Source organism: Lepidochelys kempii, chromosome 11, assembly GCF_965140265.1.
Source record: "Lepidochelys kempii isolate rLepKem1 chromosome 11, rLepKem1.hap2, whole genome shotgun sequence".
NCBI lineage: Eukaryota > Metazoa > Chordata > Testudines > Cheloniidae > Lepidochelys > Lepidochelys kempii.
In genome coordinates this window covers 19,370,792-19,398,762 of record NC_133266.1, presented here as the reverse complement: position 1 = coordinate 19,398,762, position 27,971 = coordinate 19,370,792, and the positions used below count along the sequence as shown (strand labels likewise).

The following is a 27,971-nucleotide window of genomic DNA, read 5'->3' as shown; positions in this document are numbered from 1 at the left end:
GGCTTGGCATCTGTTAGTTCCTTGAGAAAGACTACAAAAATAACAGCCTGCTGTTGTCTGAGTACAGAGATTACATTAAGTCTGAAAAAAAAAAAGACCCCACAGGAATAAATTAAAGACCCTGAAAATGATTCCCATCTCGCCTACACCAATGTAACTCCACTGAGTTCACTGATTTACACCGATGCAAGTAAAATCAGAATTTGTCCCTATATCTCAGTTTGTATAACACAATTTGAAACACTAGCAGTTCTGTGCAGATATGATAAAAAGTTACCACACAGGCAACATATGCCATCCACACTAGCATGAATAAATTACATTATGAAGGCCACCAAGATTTCACATCAAATTTAGTTACTGAATATCTCAAACTTCCAAATGTGAAGGCATAGTTAACTGTGAATTGGCAAATACAGAGGGGAAAAAATCTTTAGTTCACATTTAAAAAAAATAATTTACAGATTATTCAAACTATTAACTCTGATCAGCACTTCATGTTCATGATTTATTTTCCTTATAATTATTTTTTCCCCAGATGAGGAATTTAAACTTCAAATCACAACTGAAATTTTAAAAAAATATTTTTTTTTCTCTCCCCCAAAATTCTATTACTGTATTTTCTTTTCTGGTCACTTCTAGGTTTCTCTCTCCACTTACTCCAAAATTTAAAAAGTGGCCCATTAGGAGAGGTAACAATGATTTATACAGTCCACAGTTATCCAAGATACCTCATTACCTAAAATAATTTCATGCCCCAACACTACATGTGCATTGATCCTACAAACACTTATGCATGTGCTTACATTTTAAGCACAAGAAGTCCCACTGACTTCAGTTGGACTATTCACATGTTTAAAATTACACATGTGCATAATGCTTGCAGGATAGGGGCATCACATTAAACATTCCCTTGATTTTTCCAGCTTATTCAATGTCTTTTATGAAATCCTTATATCTATCTGAGTATCCCACCCATACTATATTTTCACACCACGACAACAGCGACATAGAGCCCAATCCTGCAAATACCCACATTGGTACATTTCTCAGAACATTAAAATCAGGTCTTCTCCCAGTCCTACACTAGTATGTTTGAAGGATCAGGCCCACAGTGTTTACGTTATATTTTGACCAGGTGTTAAAGATCAACCAGAATGTGAATAAAATAGTTCTCATGCACATGTGAAAGTAAAGGTTCAAAATTTCATTTTCTTTTAAATACCTTCCACAAATGGAAACTACATTGTAACATGTATTATCATAAACACTAATGTCATCTGATTAGTGAGCATGTATTTAAAAAACAGTACAGTAAAGATGGCTAACTAGTAGGAAGTTTATTTTTGTTTTTTAATTCTTTCCTACCCACCTACCTCAGATAAAAAATGAAAATTTACCCAACAGAATGCAAGCTGCAGAAGCCACCAAGTACAACAAAACTACCAGTCCCTTTACAGGTGAGCAGCTATAGAGCACATCAAGAGACTCTGTTCTCTCTGTATATTAAAAATTCTCATTTGGTTATCAGACTCCTGGATTTTCTAGTGAGAAATCAGTGAACGTTGTCAACCAGATTGGCTTTCCCTGCACAGATGAACAGCAAGATGGAGAGGCTGTAATGAAACTTGCTGCCCGCTCCCACTCAGATAACCAGAATGCTAGTGCTTGCACACCTACAGCACAAGAACCAGAGTCCCAGCAGTGCTAGACACTCTTAAAGCAGCAGGGTATCTGGCACTGCTGAGTACCCAAGGCTATGCCTCTTCCTGTTCTCAACACCAGCCAGCCATCAGTGACCAGCACTGGAGGAAATACACAATGAATGCACCCTGTTACAATAGTGTAGTTATTAATGTTTCTGCATGTACCCCAAAGAGAAAATAGCTGAGATCACTACCACTTGTGCAGTATCCCTTCACACTCCTTGCAGTGGCTTCTGAAGTCATAAATCTAGCCCTGTTCTGGATGAATTTGCACAGTATTTGTTACTGAACCTGAAAATGAACTGGCTGAAGTCTGAAAACCCAAGTCAAAGAACTTAATTCACCTTTGTCATAAGGAAGTAAAATTCCCTTTGAATTCAGCAGGAGTTGTGCCCACTTCAGCCATGGTTGAATTTGCCCTAGTATTTTTCTTTTACAATGAGAATACTTATGAAGAGAGCTGGTAAAACTACTACATTCAAAAAACATTATGTAACTAAAATAAATCAGCACAATTTTAACAACAATAGAAAAAGCACTTGCAGGTCTCATATCTGACCTGAAAATCATTTGGCAACTGTCTAGCACAAAACACTTTAATGATTATTCAATTCTCTTAACAGAAAAAACAAAATTAAAAACAGTAATAACAGTTTGCCTGAAATGCAGGGAAGAAACTCATCACTTATTTATCCTAAGATTTATAGATTCTCACTTATCTTGACCTTTCTGAAATGTTAACACCCTGTACTATTAAACTCCGCCCTGCCTTCTGCAAAAGGTATTATCCAAAGACTAATCCTATTTGATTCCTCATCAGCAGATCATAGCTTGAAATAGTTCCTGTCAAACCACCCTTTACATGTGCCACAGATAACCTGTGGTGATCAGCGGATCAAAAGTCTTCAGATAAAGTTATTCTAAATTTTACAAACACTGAGATTTACAGAAAAACTAAAGACAAAATAATGAGCTAGACTGTGAATTTACACCAGCCCTGAGTAAGCTCTGTACAGACATGTCCACGGAGCCAGGATCTGGTCCTTCACTATTAGCTATTGTTTTGTGTACATGCACGCACACAATTTTTAATATCATGAGAAAATACTAAGCTAAACCGGAAAAAAGGTTTTAAGCCCATATGATTTATACACACATCATCAATTCTTCCACTGCTGACATATTTTAGAGGAAGATAGTCTTGTGGTTGAAGTGCAGTGACCTAGATTCTATTCTCAGCTTTGCCACAGACTTCCGATGTGACCTAAGACAAGTCACTCAGGGCCAGATTCTGCCACTTGTGGAGTAAAGTACTAGTAATCCCACTGACTTCAATAGAACTACTCAGCAAGAGTAAGAATGGCAGTCTGGACCTTTGTGCCTCCCCTTTTCCATTTCTACAATGCTGTTAAGGATATTTACCCTCCTTTGTGAAGCACTTTGAGATCTATGGATTAAAATGCACTGTGTAAAAGTGCCAGATTTATAGATCTACAACATTAGTTGGCAATTACTTCTAAATGTTGCTTCTTAATTGGTTATTTATATAAATCAGAACATTAAACTGCAGAATACTTAATGTAGTTTGCTACAATAATTGTGAGGGTGAAATATTCTTAAAAGAACACACAGTGCTAATAATATATCTGCATCTGGAAGAGAACTTTTGCAAACAATTAGGGGATATATAGTCTAAGTCAGTCTACTCTGGGGTATTACCCAGAGTAAGTCATACCACTGCACTGTGTCTACCCAAGGGTTTGCATCCATGCAATTACAGTGAGACAGCTATACCAGTAGCTGGTAACTCCAATGTAGACAAGGCCCAATACAAACTACAGTATTTGGTTCTTTTTCCATTTTATAACATAGAATCATAGAATATCAGGGTTGGAAGGGACCTCATGAGATCATCTTGTCCAACCCCCTGCTCAAAGCAGGACCAATCCTCAATCTTTGCCCCAGATCCCTAAATGGCCCCCTCAAGGATTGAACTCACAACCCTGGCTTTAGAAGGCCAATGCTCAAACCACTGAGCTATCCCTCCCCCCCAATCAGTGACTCCTTTTTAAGAATAGATGTTTAGCTGCCAAAAAAAGCACCACTATAAAAGTTTTCGCTACCTTTATTATTTCTAAATTATATCTGTAAATTCAATAGTGCCTGCTTCTTGTTCTGCAACTATGGAGGAGACTGAAGGATTACATAAAGTAATGCTTAAAGTACCAACAGTAAAGGCCATTGTTGCACTGTCACTGAAATGCTTCTGAAATTATATTGACCTAATTGGGAGAAACATATAAACCCAAAAATCTTCCTGTTTTCTGTCATGAACTTTGGTTTCAGAGTGCATCCTGGCAACTTAATAAAGATTTACATGTAGAAAGTTTATAATTAAACTTAGATGAGTGGGTTTTAATAAAAGATATCTCTAGCAAGAGACCCCAAACAGATGCATTACGAATACGTTAAACACCAGAGAACGAACTTTCCATGAGCAGAATGGTTTTAATTAAAACAACGATAGAACACAACACTTCTGTGAAATGATACTGCTGTTACATCCAGTTCATTGTAAGTACTTACAATACATACTATGAAAAAATACTTGACTGTCAATAATAGACAGTATATATGATTTTAAACTTCCCTAAGCAGTCCAGATCAACAGGTCATTTAAAGAAACGCAACTGGAGCAAAACTTAATTCATCTGTATGCAAGTGTATATATTATATTACATTACATCAACAACAACAAAACCCTAATTTAAAAGAATATTAAGGCTGCAAAGTCAAGAATTCAGAAGTTTTATCAAAATGCTGGCATTTCCTGTTTTAATTACACAATCTTATAGTATTTTATCCACAGGAACGTTGCCTTATTCTGCACACAGAATGTTTGGTGCTCACTGAATGGTTACCAATTTAATATTTTTTTATCCTCGCCATTTAACGCATGGCCACATGCATTATTTACTGCACGCCATCCAAACCCTGCACTGAATACAGATTTATTTCCTCATGGACTTTTCTATGGTGTTATCATTGTTGTATCTTAGTGCTTTACAAGCATTCATGAATTTATCTTCACAACATCTCTGTGGTATTATCCTTCCCATTTTACACACAAGGCAACAGTAATTAAGGCCAGAATTGTCAAAAGAGTGTCCAGTTTGAGAAACATAGGGACTCATTTTTCTGACTGAAATTGAAAACAGGGTCTTATAATAGAAAGTGTCAGAGAATACTATTTGCACTGTCTTTACTTTGCACACTGTACTTAAATTCCTGAACTGTTTGTTTAGTACAGTGATAATTAAATTTTCCCTGAAGTTTCCTCAGATTATAGCAAAATTAATAGACATAGAACGTGTAATAAAAATATTCTGAAGATGCCAAGACAAGCAAAATTTTGCATTCAAGTACAAACATTAGGATTTCTTTACGAAGTGATGCTTTGATGTACAAAAAAAAAAATTTCAACAGGCTAGTGCCCAGACTGGGTCTGTTATCAGTTTAATATCTGACACACCTTTTAGCACTGGCAGTCTTATGGACTGGATGATCCAGTAAGTCTTCCCCATCTCTAACCCATTGATTTATAATAAGAATAGTGCCCATAATTGTGCTGATTCTGGAATGCTGTTAAAATTCGATTAACAGGACAAAGGGAAATATATCTAGTTAACACTACCCTTCCATCTCTATTTAACTAATAGGTTGTGATTTGCAAAGCTTTTGCTGAAACAATGTTGGGTCTCATTTCATTAACAAAACCCTACATATAATGCAGATTTAACAATTACAAATAAATTTTAAAACTAAATATTTGAAAGAGTTTTGCCTTTCCAGCTGAACCTGGAATTCAGAATTCAGTACAGCACAGGTCCCCTTATAAAGGGTCATAATCCCACACCATGAAACACACCAAAAGTTTCAAAGTCATCAGTTACAAGGCAGCTCAATCTTCCTGCCCAAATTTTGCCTCTACAACAGCAACCCTATTAAATCACTTTTAGTTCATAAAAGTTCCGTTGTTTTACTGCAATAATTTGTGCTTGCTTTCTGACATTTTATTGGATGTTAATATGGGTAATACTGGTCATAGGAAATTCCCCCCCCCCTCCACTGTAGCATGCTCACCACAGAGTTTGCTAGTCTTAAATACGAGTAGCAAGCACAGCGGTTGATTTCAACCTTATTTAAAAAGGGGAGAACCATCCACTTTCCCCCTAGTCTTTAAGAGCTTTGCAGGATAGCTGAATCAGAAGAAGTCCTCCCCCAACCATTTGATAACTAAAGGAGGGTGGTTTGAGCCACCCATTTCAGAGATAGTTGGTGTCAGTTGCAATGACAAGTCCCGCAGCCCACCTGCAAAAGACTTGGCTCTAATATACTGTTAAAAGGACAGAAACACACAAGGCAATCTAAAATGTTATGTTCTACATGGGTGTGGACAACAGCCAGAACAAATGACTGCATGTACATGCCCAGCTACCTGATTCAGGAGATCAGATACAGAGATCCAGGAAAATTTTCAGCAGCACTGGAACAATTATTATAGTGGCGGTGCTGAAAGCCACTGAACAAGCCTGTAAGTCACTTCAAGCCAGGGGGTTCCTGCCACACTCCCAGCACCACCATAGTTCTAGCACCCCTGAAAATGCAACCATTTTTACTTGCAATTAATTGCAGGTGAAAACATTTGTGGGTGTAAAACTGTATCCCCAAAATTGGGAGATAACTGGAAAAAAATCTTATCCATAATGTGCTACTGCAGAGTTATAAATGGCATAGGCCATCTTCAATTCTTTTTTAAGCTATAAAAATACTCAATTTTGCTGCAATGCCTACATTTTAAAGAATAATATGGTCTCCACAGTGTTGGTACCTATGAATTTTGCCCTTATTACTCTTTCCTTTCCCACTACCTAGTTTTAGGCCAGACACAAATTGGGTAATATAAACAGACACAAACACATCCACATGATAAATTCTATTGTTTCAACCACTCATTTCTGAAGAGCTGAAATAAACATTTGTTCCAACGCATGCTGTGTCATCAGATGTTTACCTCACTACATTTAAGTATCAACCTTCAAAAAGGGCAAGGATTGGAAAACCTGAGTAGCGCTCTGTAGGACTCAAGAAATTGATAGGTTCTAGAATAGACCCATGCTAATCCACACACTAAAACAAGAGTCCCAGCAAATAGCCAAGTGTTGTAACAAAGCTCTCATATAATTAAGGCTTCATTACTTCTACAAAATATACTTTACAGTAATAAGTACATTTACTACCACATTCTGACATTTTACTCTAAATAATTAAAGCTAGAGGTGTCAAAATAAATGAACAAAGGATATTCTGTGACTTACATTGGTTCATGCCCTTTCTTTTCAATTCCCCACCCCTAAAAACTTAGCAATTTGCAATAGGTCTTCCAGTCATTAGAGACAACTGGTAATGGTATACTGCACTAAGACAAATGTGTAAAGAGGATTCTACTGTGAAGTGTAACAGTACTAGTAACAAAAAAGTCCAGAAAAGATATTGGAACACACACACACACACACACAAACTCAGAGAAGTTGACAGACAGGGGTGTGAGCATATGAGTGTGTTAGGAGCCTAGAGCGGACCCAGCATTCTGGCCACTAAGGGTGTTTCTACACTGCGATGAAATACCTGTGGATAGGTCAGTCAGTAGACTAGGCTCTCAGGTTACAGGCTGCAGGGCTATAAAATTGCAGTGTAAACATGCGGGCTCAGCCTGGATTCTAGACGCTTCCCCTTCGCAGCTCATATCATTCTGGGGTCTATTAACTAGAATGTTATGTCAGGCATGGGAGGCAACTTTCCTGCTCTACTCGATACTGGTGACTTTAGGAAAGATGTGGACAAATGGAGCAAGACAAGGAGAGCAACAAAAATTATAAAAGATTTAGAAAATCTGATCTATGAGGAAAGGTTAAAAAAAAGGGCATGTTTAGTCTTGAGAAAAGACGACAGAGGGGGACCAGATAATAATCTTCAAATATGTTATGGGCTACTATAAAGAAGCTGGTGATCAAAAGAAATTGATCACGTCCACTGAAGTGAGGACAAGAAGTAATGGGCTTAATCTGTAGAACAAGAGATTTAGGTTAGATATTAGGAAAATTTCTAACTATTGGTATAGTCAAGTACTAGAATAGATTATGAAGGGAGATCATGGAATCTCAGTCTGGGGACGGGGAGTGGGGAGAGGGTAAAAACAGATTAGACAAATACTTATCAGGAATTATCTAGATCAGCGTTTGTCAAATGCAGCCACCATAGCCATGCGGCCACCAGCAGATTTTTTTTGCGGTCACCTGCGCCTCCAAAGTAGGGTTGGAGATTGGGGGCAGGGTGGAGGGGAGAAGCACCACCTCCCTGCAGCACCCAGCTATTGCTCCTGAATAACTGCTATCACGGGCTGAGAGATGTGCCACCTTGGTGTTGGCACCGGCGCCTCCAGCAGGGATCAGCACCCTGCACCACGCAGCCTCCTTGGGGTCTCCGGGCAGTGCCTCTGGAGACATGCAGGCCAATGTGCACGACACCAGAGGTGGATTGTGACAGTGGAGGTAGCTGCAGTGTTCAGTCGGCAAGGCACCACGTAGGCAGCTCCCCCAGCCAAGGCATGGCCAGCCTGGGACTCCATAGGCGATTGGTGAATCCCTGACCCACCTTCCCTGGGACAGGCACTAGATGAAGGGCTACAGAAGTCAGGGACAGAGAGACGGGTTCATCAAAGCAGCCACCAGCAAGAGTCGGTGGCTGCACTCTGAGGCCACAAAAAAAATTGTTGTCAGAACCCCATCTAGGTATACTTGGTCCTGTCTCAGCTCTAGAGGGTGGACTAGATAACCTCTTCAAAACAACGAGGAATCTGGTGGCACCTTAAGGACTAACAGATTTATTTGGGCATAAGCTTTCATGGGTAAAAAACCCCACTTCTTCAGATGCATGAAGTGAAAATTACAGATACAAGCGTAAATATATATTGCACATGAAGAGAAGGCAGTTACCTTACAAGTGGAGAACCAATGTTGATGGCCAATTTAGTCAGGGTGGATGTAGTCCACTCTAAATAACTGATGTCAATACCAAGAGAAGGAAAATTGCTTTTGTAGTGAGACAGCCACCTCTGAAGGATACTTCCAGTGCTACATTTCTATGATTCTATCTCATTCAAATGATTTGGAAATCACCCCAGTTGTGCTAAACCACAACCCTACATGAACTGCATGATTTCATCTTTATTACCCTTGTCCTCCTTCCCTTTTCTTCTCTTCTGGAGTTTTTTAAACTCACTTGTATGTTGGTTCATATTGGAGCGTAAACTCTTCCGGGCAGGGATCAGGTTTGTTTGGAGCTTTCACAACCGAGCCCCAATCTTGAGTGGGGCTACGGGCACTACCAGAATACAAGTAATTAAAAAAAAATAATCATAATAAGGCTGTGGACTTATAAAAACTAATATGATAACATTATCTAAGTAAGGTCAATTATCTGTTCAGCTTGTAGGAGACCAGAGTTCCTGTTACATCATTGGTCTTATCATTTTGACCTTCCCTGCTGTCATCCCCATTATAGTTCAATTAACAGAGGAGTCCTACAGTGGCCTGATGAGCATCTGCTGCATCTACCTGGCAATAATTCAATAAGGAAGCGCCACAGGAAGAAATAATGAGAAGTCAACCCAGTTGTGCCATTTCCCCTTGGGAGCGCAGAGCAGTTTGGTTTATGGGGAAGAGCATGACCTTCGGAAATTATCAGTTCATTTCACATTTCAGAGCTTCAACATATTATTGCTGACTGAAAAACAAAACACATCAGTTTGCTTTTTAACTATGCAGTCAAGAACTTTCTGAAATCCGTTTTTCTGACACGTGTGTACTATTAGTATCCCTTTCCAGATTGTAAACAAAAAAAGTAATTGCAGCTATATTCTGCATCTCGGTTCTCCCAAAAGAATGGTGGGTTTCACTCACTCTTCCCTGAGTTAAATATTAAAGCTTAGAATGCAGCAAAACTGTATGTATACAACCACACACACACACATCATTGATGCCAGCTAGCAATTGGGTTCACTGTTCTGTAACAGCAACTCCTAATAGGCCTGACATACTCACTACACCTAGCACACTGTTTTCATAGTATTTATCCATAAAGAATATCATCTGAAGTCTTAAATGAAAGCCAGGATCATTAATATCACTGTGAAATGTACATACACACAGTATGTAAGAAGTTATGTATATTAATACTGAAAATATGTTCCCAAAAGTCTGAATCAAGGCAGGGTTGACAAACATGTTTCTCCGAGACAAAGGAAATATATTTACCTGTCTTCCTCAGTGCATAAGTAAATTAAGCATTGTAAGCCAACACAATGGAAGCCTCATTTCCATACGATGTCAACATGAGGATGTGATAGCAACATGGAATCAGCACATCAGGAAAGAAACCATGAGGTCATCGTGACTCTGGGGACAAAACAATGACCTTTGAGGTATATAAGGAGAAGGCAAAAGGGCACCATTTTATCCTGCACCTGAGGAAGTACTCAGGCAAAGCAACTACATTCATGAAAATGGAATTCCAACTAGCCTTTTGGAAATGCTGTAAAAGACATACGGAGTATGGCACGATTGCTTTTAGACAGCCTGTTAAAGTTAAGTTTAGTTAAAGTTATGGTTTTGTTTTATATGTAACCTCTCTGTTTCCATTTTCCTTATTCACCATCTTTTAAATATTAACCTTTGATAATAATCTTACGATTGTTTTGACAATAAATATATTTCAGTGCTGTGGTGTTGTGTAGGAATTGATCCTCATTTGAATCAAATGAGCTGTGTACACTGTCCCCTTGGGCATAACAAACCTGGTATGTCTATCAGTAGCCAGTAACAGAGGCTGGATATCACAGGTGAATGCTTCAAAGGGGCTCAGAGACTGAGGTTCACCAATTTATAAGCTGCAAAGCAAAGCAAGGGCTAGCATTACCCTGAGGAGATTGAATGGCTAGCAGGCTGGCATTGTCCGAGTGCTGACACCCAGTTAAGCACCCGCAAGTCTCTCTTGCGGTGAAGGCAGAGGGTAACAAGGTGGCTCTCAGTCCTGGGCACACTGAGAAAAAGTGTCACAACTACTTGTTGACCACAGAAGAAAGCAGAGACTCAAAAATCCTAGGTTCAATTCCAGGTTTTGAAGGGATCTGTGTACTAATGATTATAGACTGTTCTGCCCATGTCCCCAGTGTTTGCCCCTTTGGTCCCATCCACCCCCAATCCCATCCTGGCTGCTGCCCCCCGCCAACCTCCCCACTACTTATTGCCACCATCCCCCAGCACACAGCTCCTGCCCTCCTCCCCACCCCACCCCTGGCTCACACACACAGACACACACACCCCATCACACTTCTGCATTAGAATAAGGTGCTTCCTTTCTTCTCCTCCTCACTGCCAGGGTACTAATAGGGGATCATTGAAAGAACAAAGGAATCTCCCTTTTCTCAGTTCTGGAGACTGGAGCCACAACAGCCCCTTAAAGCCAGGCAGAACAACAGGGAAAGTTATACTCAGCCCTGAAGTGTAACTCAGTCACATTCTGTGGGGAGGGTCCATACACAGTGTGGTCGGCATATAGGAGCTGTAAGGGGATGGAGCATGCTCAGTGCACACTGAATCTTCAAAGCATTTAGCTGCCAAACTAACAAGTTTCTACAGAGCATATGTAAACTCATTTTCTCAGAGAGGCTTATAACTTCTCCAAGCTTGGATAGATTTTCATTAGGTTAACAAAAGACATACCTGACATCAGGAGGACACCTCTGCTAGATTTCAAGTCCGAGCTCCAAAGCATGGTGGCATTGGAACGTCTCAACAGAACAGTTGCAAATTTTAAAACATGGGCAAAATATTTTTCTGTAAGGACATTCTCAGAAACAATGAATTAATTTAGCTCAAGCTTTCCAAAAAAAGAATTCAGACAGACACACAATATGGAACATACCAGCCCAAATCGTAGATTGGTAAAGTTGTAATTGAAAGAGAATCTTATAAGGGGAAACATTGGGCAGCTTTAACTACAGGCAACGCTACTAACTCTGCCTCCACACACACACACACACACACACACACACAAGCACTCATAATTAAGGGAACTATACAATAGAATATATATTACTTTAAACTGATTAAAAATTTCTTTAAACCAAGTAAGGTCTAGCTTGATTTTGGCTCAAGATCAGTATCTGAGGTATACACCAAATACTGTAGTGGCCAATTTTGCTTTAAAGCTATATTACAATATTAATAACCTTTACAGGAACAAATATCTGTTTACACATATTTGGCCCAATTCAAAGCTTCATTAAAGGGGCAGGGTGAAGGACAGGGAATAGGATATAATATGTATTTTGAGAATGTATTAGCCTAAGAGGGTGGGGGGAGCTAGACTTCAAGACTTCAATTCAACCAGCTAGGACATGCTGAAGTGCAACCTGCCTTGTCCACATTTTAGAGTTTTAATCAATTTTAGTTAGAATATGCTAGCTAACTCAGAGTTTAAGGTCAAAAGAGACCACCAGCTTATCTAGTCTAACCTCCCATATACCACAGGTACCAACACCATCAAGCACTTGCACAGTAAAACCAACACCCAAAATTAGACCAAAAGTATCACAAGCCACAGGAGACTAAACTATTATGTGCTTCAGGGAGACAATACGAGGGAACAAAGTGCACCAATTCTCAAGCCCCCTGCAATGACAGGAAAAGGATTAAATGAGATGTACCCAGATAATCCTGGCAAGTGATCTGCATCCACATGCTGCAAAGGAAGTTGAGAAAACCCCAAGGTCACTGCAAATCTGGCCTGGGTGAAATTCCTTCCTGACCCAATATATGACAATCAGTTAGACCCAGAGCATTAAATAAGAACCAGCCAGTCAAGCACCTGAGAGAGAAAATGATGAGTGCCATCTCAGAGCACGGGCCAACCCTGTCCAGTGTTCCATCTCTAGCCATGGTCATCTCTGATGCTTCAGAGGAAAGAGGAAAAAAAATACACTGGGGAACAGGGGAGGAGAATCCCTTCCTGACCATTGCAAGTGACTAGGTAAAGCCCTGGAGTTTTTAGAAGCATAAGACAAACCAGTATTGAGCTCCTGTAGGTCTGAGCCTATGCTTTAAGCTCTCGGCAGGGTATAGGTGGGGTGCCATTATTTGAGCAGGTAACACCCCAGGACTGCTAAGCCCTGCTTTCGACCATCAGAAGCAACCCTCTCATACAATCGTACATATATTTGTTCCACTCTCTATCAAAACCAATTCAGGTGTTTGCCCCATAACATGAACTACAAGGTTGTTTTATTCCTGTGATGGTTACAAACCACATTCTAATTTCCAGCCTGAATTTGCTCATGGCCAGTTTATACCTATTTGTTCCTGTGCCAATATTGTCCTTTAGCTTAAATAGCTTTTTACCCTCCTTGGTGTTTACCCCTGATTTAGAGAGACCAATCATCTCCTCTCCACCCCCCCATCCTTCTTTTTGCTAGACTAAACAAGGTCTTCTAGTCTCCTCTCATAAGATAGAGCTACTGGAATGACCTTCTTTGCACCTGTTCCAGTTTAAATTCATCTTTCTTGAACATGGGTGACCAGAACTGTATACCGTATTCTAAATGAAGTATACTAGTGCCTTGTACAATTACAATAATACTTCTCTATCTGATACATTCTAAGATTGCATTTGCCTTTTTCACAGCTGCATCACATTCGTGGTTCATTCTGTGATGGACCCACACTCCCAGGTTTCTCTCCTCCGCCGTCAATTCCAACCGATGATCCTCCAGCGTGTAGCATAAATTCCTATTAGGCTGTAATTACATGGCCTTGCACTTTGTACAATTGAATTTTTTCCCATTTCTGTCACTGCAGTTTTTAAGGTCATACAGATCTTCCTGTGTAATATTCTGATCATCTTCTGTATTGACAATGCCCCCGAACTTTATATCAGCAGGAAGTTTCATTAGCACATTCCTACTTTTTGCATTTCCCTTACCTTAAAAAAGGTTATTTTCTCAAAAGAAAGAAATCAGGTTAGTCTGGCATGATCTATCTTTGGTAAACCAATGTTGCATTATATCCTTTTTACAGTTTACCTCCATAAATTTAATTATTTTTTCCTTCATAATTTGTTTGAAAGCCTTGCATACTATTCAAATCAGATTAACAGGTCTGTAACTGCGTGGGTCACTTCTCCCCCCTTTCTTATATAGAAGTAAGACAGTAGCTATTCTCTAGGTCATATGATACTACCCTCCTAGGTAAATGTATTAAGAATCCATGCTACCAGACTAGTAATCTCCTGTCACAGTACTCAGTAGTCTGGGATTTAAATTATCCGGTTCCCCCTGATTAGAGTGCATTAAACTCTAAGTTTTTCCTTCTACCTCAGAGATGGTAAATTTTCATTTCTATACACTCATTTTCACCTGTTGTCCCCCCTTCATGCACATTTCCATATTATCATCCTTATTGATAACCATGGCCCATTTAGTTATGGGGCCAGATTATCTTTCATCTCCTTCCCATTCACACCACATAGCAACTCAACCTCATCCTTACTTTTTTTATTTATTTATAAAAGTACAAAACCTCTTATTTTCATTTGCTTGGCAAGAACTAATTTAGCTTGACTTTTAGAAATGCACGTTATTCCTACATTTTCTAACCTCCTCAAAGTACCTGTCTCTTCTGATCAAACCATTTTTCCATCTCCTGTTGGCGCTCTGTTTTCTCCTAATGTCTTCTTTGAGGTGGTTATTCGTTCAGCTGGATCTGGAGCCTTCCCCTACAAGTTTTTTCCCTTGTTTGGGATGCAAGTCTCAGGTGCTTTTTGAATAGTTGATTTGAAGAAATTCCAAGCTTCCTCCACAGTTATGTCCTTGAGCAATTCAATCCAGATGACTTCTTTACCAAATTCCCTTAATTTCCCAAAGTCTACCCTTTTGAAATAGCTGATGATTCGAAACAGCTGTTTTTGATTATTTTTCCATTTAATTTAAATGGAATCAACTCACGATCACTCAATCCAAGGTTATTTCCTACAACCAGCTCGTCTATGATGTCTTCACTGCTTACCAAAACCAAGTCTAAAACTGCATCCCCTCTTGTTGGTTCGGTGACAATCTATCATGTCCAGGAATCACTGGGCCTTACCCATATTAGTAGCATTTATTCTCCAGTCTATATCTGGGAAGTTAAAGTGTCCATTTATAACATAATTCCCAACAGTATTTCTCTCTAATAAATATCAGAGATCTCCATCCATACCTGAGTCCACCCCTGGAGGTCTATAGCAGACTCAATAGAACCTCTTTTACAATCCTTCCACAAAATGATTTTTGACCTAAACAGATTTTGCTTTGTTTACTGTCACTTCTCATTTCTTCACAGTTTATAGCTTCATTGATGAACAACACTACTTCACCACCTCTATCATTATTCCTCTCTCTCCTAAACAGAAAATTATCTTCAATGCCTGTATTCCAGTCAAGAATACTATTCTGCCATGTTTCTATAATCCCTATAATATCCAGTTCGATCTCCTGCACCAGTAGGGCCAGTTCCTCCATTTTATTTCCCAGTCTCATTTCATTTGTGTACAATCATCTCAGTTGTCTCACCCAAACCTCACTCAGTTTTCTAGATGGATTAGGTATAATTCTTTTACTAAGTGCAACATCTCCCTGACTCCTACTCCAATCAATATGTGTACTTTCTTTTGCTTTGCTGTCCACACTGTTACCTTGTAGTTGTCCACTATCCCATAGTAGATCTTCATTTAGCTGATTTTCTTCTTCATGTGTATTGAACCCAGGCATGGAGATTTCATGAATCTCTCCCAAACTTCTCCCCTCATTTCCTAGGTTAAAGAAAATACTAATTATTCCAGCCTTTACCCCAGAAGGTTAAATTTCCCAGGGACTCAAATGAAGTCCATCAGCCAAGCAGAGTTTTCTTTCTGTGAATGCCACTCAATGGCCGGTCATCTCAAAACCTTCCTCACAGCACAAATCCTTGAGCCTTCTGTTGATCTGAATTATCTTGTCACACCTTCACCCTCCTTCTCTAGGGACCAGAAGCATTCCACTAACTTTTAACTGAGCTTCCACTTCTTTAAACATTTTTCCTAACCAAGCGTAGTCATCCTTGAACCATTCCTTAGGGAATCTAGCAGGGTCATTCATCCCAACATGCAGCTCAGTCAATGGATTTTTCCCCATTCCCATCCTTTTTCAGCCTCATGTCCATATCTGATATCCTTGTTCCTGGCAGACAGCCCACTATTCTGTCCTCTGGATCTGGCCTGGGGACAGACCTGTTATTTCTTCTCAGTATGGAATCCCCAGTCACACAGACCTGTCTCTTTCTGGTATGAATTAGTTTTATGTTCTCTCTCACAATCCCCTGTACATCATCCTCATTATTCTTCTGGTTCCGGTCCCTGGCTATCTCCATTATCTCTTCCTCTCTTCTGCAGGGATGGCTTCCCTTCTTTTCTTCCTCCCCTCCCCAGCTTCTACCTGTTTCTCTTCTCCTTGTTCCCCAGTGCAGCAAGCTTGTTACCCAATTCAATTTCACAACAACTAGCTGGTCTTTTTCTCTGCTTTGTTTCCATGGGCATGTTCTTTCATGGATCATGTTCTTTTGACAGTCTGTCTCCCCCACCCAGGTCCTTTTGTTGATCAGGTGTCTGCAAATCTTCTCTTCTCTCACGCACTATATCTTCAAATCCACATCTGAATCCTATCATCATCATCTCCTCCAGCTGCATCTCCAATCCCTGAATCTTTTCTGCCATGAACTCTGTCAAATGACAATTCATGCATAAGTGACTTATATCAGATACCCACTCAAGGGGTGATGTACATCCTGCAGCTTCGGCATCTGATCACATTCCTTGTCTCCTCTGTTCCTTGGGTCACTTCTAGTGCTGCCTCAGTAGCCATTGTTGTCTTCTCTTCCTAGACCCTATTGTTAGAAAAAGAAAAAAAGGAAAGGGGGGTGTGGGGGAGCACACACACACAGACTCTCTCCAAATTCCCACTTACAAACTTCCACAGAAACTCTGCTTTTAGCTGCTTGCTGCTCCAGTGTTCACTACTGACAGGCTTTTGAACCTAGCAAAATTAAATCAGCACCGTTCCCTCATTAAGGAATATCAGCAAGCACTGAATCAAGCCATGCACCTGGAATAAATCGCTTGCACACATAAAAAATCAAGACTAAACCTCCAGAACACAAAATCACCACTCTCCTCTCAGGCCAAACTCCCTCACCCTCTTCCCCAGAAACTCCAGTGTTAGTTGTTCACACATGCTAAACAAAAACACCTTATTGTAAATAATCTTTCACAAATGGCACTCTTTCCAATCTACATGCATTAATCAGAAGAGCAGAGTAATCCAATGCTAAAGACATTTTTATAAGGGAACATTCACTGATCAGTGTTTTGCCAAATTTAAGCCTTCGTTCTGCCATCTGTAACAATGCTGAAATACAAACTGATGCAACATCCTTTAAAACTGGGAGGAATGGATATTGGCAGAAATTCTCTCTCATGTGGATTTATATCTGGAAGGATTACCAGCTTCCTCTGCAAAATGGCTTTACTTGAAATTACATGAAATCTCTGTTGTTGATTGCCGACCAAGTTAACTGAATTCCTGCTTGCCTACCATCCGAGACAACTCCTACAACTCTTTTAAATATTAAAAACTTAATTTTTCCTCCCAGTTACGCTCAAAATTGTCTGCCATGTTATTTTGCTGTTTTACCCAACTTGTGCATTTCAATCTCTCAGAGATGGGAATGAGTGTTAAATACCTGCCTTGATGGTAAAAACAGTCAAATATATTGACTATGCTACAATTTAGACAAGCAACTCTAAAATGAAGTTACAATTTAAAATCATGCAAATAATTTATTGACATCCTGTACATTTCTTCAAAGCTTGGTCTATCGGACAATATTTGCAGGCAGTATGGGAATCTGAGCCCTATTAGACATTTTTTGTTCAAATGGTAAAGATAGTATGGAATCATAAGTTACCAAGAGCCAAAACTATATCTGCTACATAATTTTTCTTCAATATACGAGACTAAAAAAAAAGTCTTTTAATAACATACCATAATTGCCCTGGGTTCTACAGAGATTGATCCTTAGAAAGTGTAAAATCTTGTGTCTTACATTTAAAAAGATTGGGATGTTGATGTGCCAGAAATTGCTTTTTATCAGCATCTTATTTATAAGAATAATGGCAAAACTCAAGATTTTCTTGTGTTGAGGGAGGACTATCTTTCTTACCTAAAGGAAGACACACATGTGCAGTGAGAAGTGCATAAGATCACTAGGCAAGATTTAAGTTACCGCATTTGCTACTTTTCTTACTACCACAACATTGACAGTAATTTGGGTTAGTCATTCTGTTACGAAGGATTTCAATTTGCTATATACAAGACAGTCTTTAACATTTTTAACCACACACAAATTAAAAATAAAATGAAAACCCAGGACATTTAAATTGAAAAGCTCAAAAAAATCTTCATTTTAACAATCCCCCAAGCAGCAAATCGGGGGGGAGGGGTGGAAGGGGGAGAGAGAGAGACACACACACACATACCCGCCCTTGCGAGACAAGAATAAAAAACACAGAAAAATGCAGCTTTTGTCTCTGGATTGCAACTCACTCCTGGATCCTGGCTGTACCTACTCTGGCAAACATAAGAATCCTAAATTTTAGAAGAGTGCTCAATATTCAGCACCCTCTCCTAAACAGTGAGTTTTAGGCACATCACAAAAGTTAGTCAGCTTCTGAGTGCACTACTCACTTACAGGTAGCAACAGTGGTGAACAAATGGGAATGTATTTACAGCCAACATTCCGCAAAACAAGGAGAGAGCATTCTAAACACCCATCAAATATGTGCTGTTCTTTATAAATGAGCCACTAATCTCTCCAAGTGCTATGTAAATTGACCACGAATTGACCACGATTAAGAACTACATTTAGAACTAGCATGGGCATTCCTTACACACACAAAAAAGCTCCTTTGCTCTCTCTCCGTTCAGATATTGCTGATTGTAATAGTTATGTGTGGGACTGAAAAAGCCAGGAGAAAATAACTTCTATCAATAAAACTGGTAACTAATTTTCTAGAAAAATGTAAGGTTCTCCAAGATGTGAGTCAGAGAAGATAAAAAGTCAGTATGAATTGTGACATAGGCAATGTCTAAGCTTACAGTGGCACCGCTGTAAGAGCACTTGTGTAGCTGATTTATGCCGATGACATAATAAAACTAGCCTAATAAGCAGCGGCAGCTATGTTGGCAGGAGAGCGTCTCCCACCAACAGAGTGCTGTGCACACAAGCGCTTATGCCGGAAAAAAAATTGTCATTCAGGGGGTGTGAACGAACACACCCCTGAGCGACTTACGTTTTGCCAGCATAAGTGCTAGTGTAGACATGGCCTTAGAATATCTAAAACCAGTATTTCAGCATATTTCTGTATCTTTAGAAGCACCTTGCTGATTATCATCCATGTATCTATATAGGGGTTTTCTTAGTATGGAAGACCTGACCAGTCAATTGTGAACTCACAAACAATAAATTAGTAAGAAAAAGAAAGGGCGGGGTGGGGAAACTAATGCCCATTTGTTCCAGGATAGTATCTTAAAAATAAATAAAAAGCTTTGTACTTCCTATTATATAACTGTGCATAAGCTCATGTTGATCCTATTTGACTATATTTATGGACATCATCATCAATTCTATTTAATAAGTTTTGTAAACGTCACCTATTAGGTATTAACTTCAAGATTTCTTTTTAAATTATAACGTAAATACAACTGTTTTATTCAGTCCCTTCTCTCTCCTTCGCTCCACATGTTCACACTGCACACTCACCCACACCTAGAAGCATGCTTAGATTCATCCAAGATTTGTAATGGGTTCTGATGATGTAAACTGTAGCACAGTGCTCTGGTAGTCTGCCAGGGAGGAGGCCATAGCTCAGTAAAGCAGCCACAACTACTCCACCACAAGAGGGAATGGAAGAGGCTTGGCCAGGATACGCATCAATTCATTATATCCCCCTCAGTAGCCTCTAACGCCCTGGTATAAAAATCAAGCTGCACCACCTAGCAGAAACCTTAGGAGAGGGAAATCAGTAGTGGCAGAGGCCTACATTCCCATGGGGTAAATCCCCCGCAAACACAGGGAAGTGTAATGTATACCTCCATGCACCAGCTTCAGTGAATATAGCCCGCAGTTAGTTATTCACCTTTTTATGTATTTATTACCAAAGTTATTTATCATCCCATCTTAAAATCCCCAGGTGAAGTTGCTGCACATACCATAAACATTTTGTTCTAAAACAGTTATTCTGGAAGCTTCAGAACATAAACTTTTGATATTTTAATTTCAGAGATATATTTAAATTGGTGCTGCTTAGACACTGCAAGCACTTCAGACAGCATAAGAAACAACACCGAAATGGTGAAAGAATAGTTTACGAGTCCACTTCACTTGTTTTACATTGCTTAACTGAATTTCACAGCCTATTACTATATGACAGCATTTGTAGAGAAGTCAGCCAGAAATTTTACTCTTTCCACATTTTCCCCTTTTCTCCTTCCATGAACTGTCAGCTGTTAACACACCCTAACTCTATCCAGAGGAGGATTAAGCCCTAGTCTACATTAGGACTTTAGGTCGAATTTAGCAGCGTTAAATCGATGTAAACCTGCACCCGTCCACACAATGAAGCCCTTTATTTCGACTTAAAGGGCTCTTAAAATCGATTTCCTTACTCCACCCCTGACAAGTGGATTAGCACTTAAATCGACGTTGCCGGCTCGAATTTGGGGTACTGTGGACACAATTCGATGGTATTGGCCTCCGGGAGCTATCCCAGAGTGCTCCATTGTGACCGCTCTGGACAGCACTCTCAACTCAGATGCACTGGCCAGGTAGACAGGAAAAGAACCGCGAACTTTTGAATCTCATTTCCTGTTTGGCCAGCGTGGCAAGCTGAAGGTGACCATGCACAGCTCATCAGCACAGGTGACCATGATGGAGTCCCAGAATCGCAAAAGAGCTCCAGCATGGACCGAACGGGAGGTACGGGATCTGATCGCTGTTTGGGGAGAGGAATCCGTGCTATCAGAACTACGTTCCAGTTTTCGAAATGCCAAAACCTTTGTCAAAATCTCCCAGGGCATGAAGAACAAAGGCCATAACAGGGACCCAAAGCAGTGCCGCGTGAAACTGAAGGAGCTGAGGCAAGCCTACCAGAAAACCAGAGAGGCGAACGGCCGCTCCGGGTCAGAGCCCCAAACATGCCGCTTCTATGATGAGCTGCATGCCATTTTAGGGGGTTCAGCCACCACTACCCCAGCCGTGTTGTTTGACTCCTTCAATGGAGATGGAGGCAATACGGAAGCAGGTTTTGGGGACGAAGAAGATGATGATGAGGAGGAGGAGGTTGTAGATAGCTCACAGCAAGCAAGCGGAGAAACCGGTTTTCCCGACAGCCAGGAACTGTTTCTCACCCTGGACCTGGAGCCAGTACCCCCCGAACCCACCCAAGGCTGCCTCCTGGACCCAGCAGGCGGAGAAGGGACCTCTGGTGAGTGTACCTTTTAAAATACTATACATAATTTAAAAGCAAGCATGTGAAAGGATTACTTTGCCCTGGCATTCGTGGTTCTCCTAGATGTAGTCCTAAAGCCTTTGCAAAAGGTTTCTGGGGAGGGCAGCCTTCTTGCGTCCTTCATGGTAGGACACTTTACCACTCCAGGCCAGTAACACGTACTCGGGAATCATTGTAGAACAAAGCATTGCAGTGTATGTTTCCTGGCATTCAAACAACATCCGTTCTTTATCTCTCTGTGTTATCCTCAGGAGAGTGATATCATTCATGGTCACCTGGTTGAAATAGAGTGCTTTTCTTCAGGGGACACTCAGAGGAGCCTATTCCTGCTGGGCTGTTTGCCTGTGGCTAAACAGAAATGTTCCCCGCTGTACGCCACAGGGAGGGGGGAAGGTTGAGGGGATAGCCACGCGGTGGGGGGAGGCAAAATGCAACCTTGTAACGAAAGCACATACGCTATGTATGTAATGTTAACAGCAAGGTTTACCCTGAAAGACTGTAGCCACTGTTTTATAAAATATGTCTTTTTAAATACCGCTGTCCCTTCTTTTTTCTCCACCAGCTGCATGTGTTTCAATGATCACAGGATCTTCTCCTTCCCAGAGGCTAGTGAAGCTTAGAAAGAAAAAAAAACGCACTCGCGATGAAATGTTCTCCGAGCTCATGCTGTCCTCCCACACTGACAGAGCACAGACGAATGCGTGGAGGCAAATAATGTCAGAGTGCAGGAAAGCACAAAATGACCGGGAGGAGAGGTGGCAGGCTGAAGAGAGTAAGTGGCGGGCTGAAGACAGGGCAGAAGCTAAAATGTGGCGGCAGTGTGATGAGAGGAGGCAGGATTCAATGCTGAGGCTGCTGCAGGACCAAACCAGTTTGCTCCAGTGTACAGTTGAGCTGCAGCAAAGGCAGCTGGAGCACAGACTGCCACTGCAGCCCCTCTGTAACCAACCGCCCTCCTCCCCAAGTTCCATAGCCTCCACACCCAGACGCCCAAGAACGTGGTGGGGGGGCCTCCGGCCAACCAGCCACTCCACCACAGAGGATTGCCCAAAAAAAAGAAGGATGTCATTCAATAAATTTTAAAGTTGTAAACTTTTAAAGTGCTGTGCTTAAAGTGCTGTGTGGCATTTTCCTTCCCTCCTCCACCACCCCTCCTGGGCCACCTTGGTAGTCATCCCCCTATTTGTGTGATGAATGAATAAAGAATGCATGAATGTGAAGCAACAATGACTTTATTGCCTTTGCAAGCGGTGATTGAAGGGAGGAGGGGCGGGTGGTTAGCTTACAGGGAAGTAGAGTGAACCAAGGGGCGGGGGGTTTCATCAAGGAGAAACAAACAGAACTTTCACACCGTAGCCTGGCCAGTCATGAAACTGGTTTTCAAAGCTTCTCTGATGCGTACCGCGCCCTCCTGTGTTCTTCTAACCGCCCTGGTATCTGGCTGCGCGTAACCAGCAGCCAAGCGATTTGCCTCAACCTCCCACCCACCATAAACGTCTCCCCCTTACTCTCACAGATATTGTGGAGCACACAGCAAACAGTAATAACAGTGGGAATATTGGTTTCGCTGAGGTCTAAGCGAGTCAGTAAACTGCGCCAGCGCGCCTTTAAACGTCCAAATGCACATTCTACCACCATTCTGCACTTGCTCAGCCTGCAGTTGAACAGCTCCTGACTACTGTCCAGGCTGCCTGTGTACAGCTTCATAAGCCATGGCATTAAGGGGTAGGCTGGGTCCCCAAGGATACATATAGGCATTTCAACATCCCCAACAGTTATTTTCTGGTCTGGAAAGAAAGTCCCTTCCTGCAGCTTTTGAAACAGACCAGAGTTCCTGAAGATGCGAGCATCATGCACCTTTCCCGGCCATCCCACGTTGATGTTGGTGAAACGTCCCTTGTGATCCACCAGAGCTTGCAGCACTATCGAAAAGTACCCCTTGTGGTTTATGTACTCGCCGGCTTGGTGCTCCGGTGCCAATATAGGGATATGGGTTCCATCTATGGCCCCACCACAGTTAGGGAATCCCATTGCAGCAAAGCCATCCACTATGACCTGCACATTTCCCAGGTTCACTACCCTTGATATCAGCAGATCTTTGATTGCGTGGGCTACTTGCATCACAGCAGCCCCCACAGTAGATTTGCCCAATCCAAATTGATTCCCAACTGACCGGTAGCTGTCTGGCGTTGCAAGCTTCCACAGGGCTATCGCCACTCGCTTCTCAACTGTGAGGGCTGCTCTCATCTTGGTATTCATGCGCCTCAGGGCAGGGGAAAGCAAGTCACAAAGTTCCATGAAAGTGCCCTTACGCATGCGAAAGTTTCGCAGCCACTGGGAATCGTCCCAGACCTGCAACACTATGCGGTCCCACCAGTCTGTGCTTGTTTCCCAAGCCCAGAATCGGCATTCCACAGCATGAACCTGCCCCATTAGCACCATGATGCATGCATTGGCAGGGCCCATGCTTTCAGAGAAATCTGTGTCCATGTCCTGATCACTCATGTGACCGCGCTGACGTCGCCTCCTCGCCCGGTATCGCTTTGCCAGGTTCCGGTGCTGCATATATATATATTATCCATATATATATATGGATAATGCGTGTGGTGTTTAATGTGCTCCTAATTGCCAAAGTGAGCTGAGCGGCCTCCATGCTTGCCTTGGTATGGCGTCCGCACAGAAAAAAGGCGCGGAACGATTGTCTGCCGTTGCTCTGACGGAGGGAGGGGCGACTGACGACCCGGCTTACAGGGTTGGCTTCAGGGAGCTAAAATCAACAAAGGGGGTGTCTTTACATCAAGGAGTATTTCAGGCAGGACTTCACGGAGTGTTCCAATAAGAAATGGTGCGCCTAAGTTATCGTTCTTATTGGAACAAGGAGATTGATACATGGCTCTGATTGATACATGGCTAGATTTACCTCGCTGCACCTTCTCTGTGAGTGACTGCAGTGTGACCTAGAGGAATGAGTCCCCTAGACAGGGGAGGAGGCAAATGAGTACAAAACAAATCTGGTCTATTTCTTGTTTTGACCCACTCCATCTATCTTTTACATCTTTGGCTGGCAGCAGATGGTGCAGAAGGACTGCATAACATCCACATCTCATGGCTGCTCGGCAGAAGATGGTACAGTACGACTGCTAGCCATCCTCATCTCCTGCCTGCCTGGCAGAAGATGGTACAGTACGACTGCTAGCAGTCCGTATCGCCTGCCCGCTCACCATAAGACGGTTCAATAGGACTGACTGCAGGACTAAAGAGAATGACCTGGTCAAGTCACTCCAAATTTAGCCCCTGCGCCCATGTCTGTCCAGGCGCTCCCCGCCGACTTGGCCAGGAGCACCTCGGACATGACGATGACGGCTACCAGTTGTACTGTACCGTCTGCTGCCACAAGGCATGGGGTTGCTGCTACTGTGTAGCAATGCCGTACCGCGTCTGCCAGCACCCAGGAGTCATAGGGTGACGGTTACCTGAGCGGGCTCCATGCTTGCCGTGGTATGGCGTCTGCACAGGTAACTCAGGAAAAAAGGCGCGAAACGATTGTCTGCCCTTGCTTTCACGGAGGGAGGGAGGGAACGGGGGCCTGACGATATGTACCCAGAACCACCCGCGACAATGTTTTAGCCCCATTAGGCATTGGGATCTCAACCCAGAATTCCAATGGGCAGCGGAGACTGCGGGAACTGTGGGATAGCTACCCACAGTGCATCACTCCGGAAGTCGACTCTAGCCTCGGTACTGTGGAAGCACTCCGCTGAGTTAATGCACTTAATGCCACTTAGAGCATTTTCTGTGGGGACACACACACTCGAATATATAAAACCGATTTCTAAAAAAACGACTTCTATAAATTCGACCTTATTCCGTAGTGTAGACATACCCTAAGAGTTCCTGCCAGAGCTAAAAAATGTTATTCCATGGACCATCCATTGGATATGGAGTTTTGATGCAGTAATACAATTCTTTTCCCTCACTTCTCTATCAATTCACTTTTAAGTGCACTTATACTGCACTAGACTAAGGGACCATTCAAGGTGAAGTAGCCCTTCAGTAATGGGGAAAGGGGAGAGGAGCTAGTACTGTGTAATCTGCAGTTGAACCTCTGCATTTCCATTCCAACGTAGCTAAATTGTTTCTAAATCCATATTCCATTCATTCAATTTTTTTAAAACATTTTTCCCCTTAAATGAGTGCACTACCAAAAATTGCCAGTTCTTATTAGGTTGGATATTTTATTTCCTTTCAACCAAACAAAAGCAATTCTATTTTCCATAAAATATTTTAATTAGTAGTTTTATTGTAATAAAGATTCCCAGATTTTACAGCCAGAAGTACCATTATGATAATCTAATCTGCCCTCCTGTACAACACCGGCCAAAGAACCTCACCCAATAATTTTAGCATCAAGCCCATAATTTCTGCTTGAGCTATAGTATCTTTTTAAATCAAGATGCGATTTTTTTAAGACTTCAAGTGATGAAGAATTCACCCTATTCCTAGGTAAATTGTCCTAAAGGTTAATTACCTTCACTTTATTTGTGCTTTAACGAAAAAAATAAAGAAAATTAAATATATGCACTCCAGCCACCCAACCCCATACTTCTCCCCTTCATTTTAATAAAAGGGGCTAGTGATTTTGGGTACCCATCATGAAACACCTGAAAGAGGCTTAACTTTCAGAGAATGCATGCACAGCATATTCTAAAAATCAGGCCCCTTTTAAGGTGTCTTAGGTTGGGCATGAAAAAATGAGGAACCCCAAATTAGCCCTCATATTACATATCTTTGTTGAAAGTCCTTTCTTGTGATGATCTCATGGCCCATGAAAAATAGTCACCCATTGGTTTCCTTATTCAGAAAGATATTGCATTCATATTTAACTCTGACATGCCAGAGTATTGTTGTCACATTAAAAATCAGACTCTTTATAGTGTCTTAATAGAAGCAGATATGTCACCATGGGGTGGGGGAGGGGAGGGAAAAAACAGAAAATCTGAATATTTTAAAGTCATGAACACAAAAAAGAAAAAATACTACTTTTCTTTTAGGCCTGATTTTCTCTAAACTTTAGATCGGACTCAATTAAGTGAACACAACAAAGTGAAAGGGAGAGATGGAGCGGGTAGAGAGAGAGAGAAGGAAACAGGAAACAGACATTGAAGAAGTATGTGTTGGTAAATTTCAAGCCATGTCTATGTATGTAATTTTTAAACAAAAATGGGTGGATTTTCCATGGAAAAAAAATGAACTACATGACTGATAGAAGCATTTTTGAAGACTCAAGGCTACTTCAGACAAAAAAAATAAATCAAGGTGAAAATAAAAAGGTTTGCCTAAACTAGAGCTGTCAAGCAAGAAAAAAAAATTAATCGCAATTAATAATAGAATACTATTTATATAAATAGATTTGGATGTTTTCCACATTTTCAAATACACTGATTTCAATTACAACACAGAAAACAAAGTGTACAGTGCTCACTTTTTTTTATTACAAATATTTGCATTGTAAAAAAGAAACTATTTCAATTCACTTAATACAAGTAATGTAGTGCAATCTCTTTATCATGAAAGTTGAACTTACAAATGTAGAATTATGTACAAAAAAATAACTGCATTCAAAAATAAAACAATGTAAAACTTTAGAGACTACAAGTCCACTCAGTCCTACTTCAGTCAATTGCTCAGACAAACAAGCGTGGTTACAATTTGCAGGAGATAATGCTGCCTGCTTCTTGTTTACAATATCATCTGAAAGTGAGAACAGGCCTTTGTACAGCACTGTTTTAACTGGTGTTTCAAGATATTTACATGCCAGATGCACTAAAGATTCATATGTCCATTCATGCTTCAACCACCTTTCCAGAGGACAGGCGTCCATCCTGATGATGGGTTCTGCTCGATGAGTATCCAAACCAGTGTAGACCAACGCATGTCCATTTTCATCATCTGAATCAGATGCCACCATCAGAAGGTTGATTTTCTTTTTTGGTGGTTCGGTTTCTGTAGTTTCCGTATTGGAGTGTTGCTCTTTTAAGACTTCTGAAAGCATGCTCGACACCTCATCCCTTTCAGATTTTGGAAGGCACTTCTGATTCTTAAACCTTGGGTTGAGTGCTGTAGCTATTTCTAGAAATCTCACATTGGTACCTTTTTTGCGTTTTGTCAAATCTGTAGTGAAAGTGTTCTTAAAATGAACGAAATGCTGGGTCATCATCTGAGACTGCTGTAACATGAAATATATGGCAGAATGCGGGCAAAACAGAGCAGGAGACATACAATTCCCCCCCAAAGAGTTCAGTCACAAATTTAATTAACACATTTTTTTTAAAACGATCATCATCGGCATAGAAGCATGGTGGAATGGTGACTGAAGCATGAAGGGGCATATGAATGTTTAGCATATCTTGCATTTAAATACCTTGCAATGTTGGCTACAAAAGTGCCATGCAGATGTCTATTCTCACTTTCAGGTGACATTGTAAATAAGAAGCGGGCAACATTATCTCC

The 27,971-nt window shown here is 41.1% G+C and overlaps 1 protein-coding gene across 2 annotated transcripts in view; it reads right to left on the bottom strand.

The window, feature by feature from the left end:
- Positions 1–27,971, bottom strand: part of THSD7B (thrombospondin type 1 domain containing 7B) — a 517,186-nt gene that overhangs the window by 431,562 nt on the left and 57,653 nt on the right. Inside the window, exon 1 of one of the 2 annotated variants that reach the window (XM_073305366.1) lies at positions 10,082–10,211. The exons of the other annotated variant lie outside the window; for it this stretch is intronic. The gene's annotated coding sequence lies outside the window, so the exon portion shown is untranslated. Of the gene's footprint in view, positions 1–10,081; positions 10,212–27,971 lie in introns of those variants that run through there. 2 annotated transcript variants of the gene reach the window in all.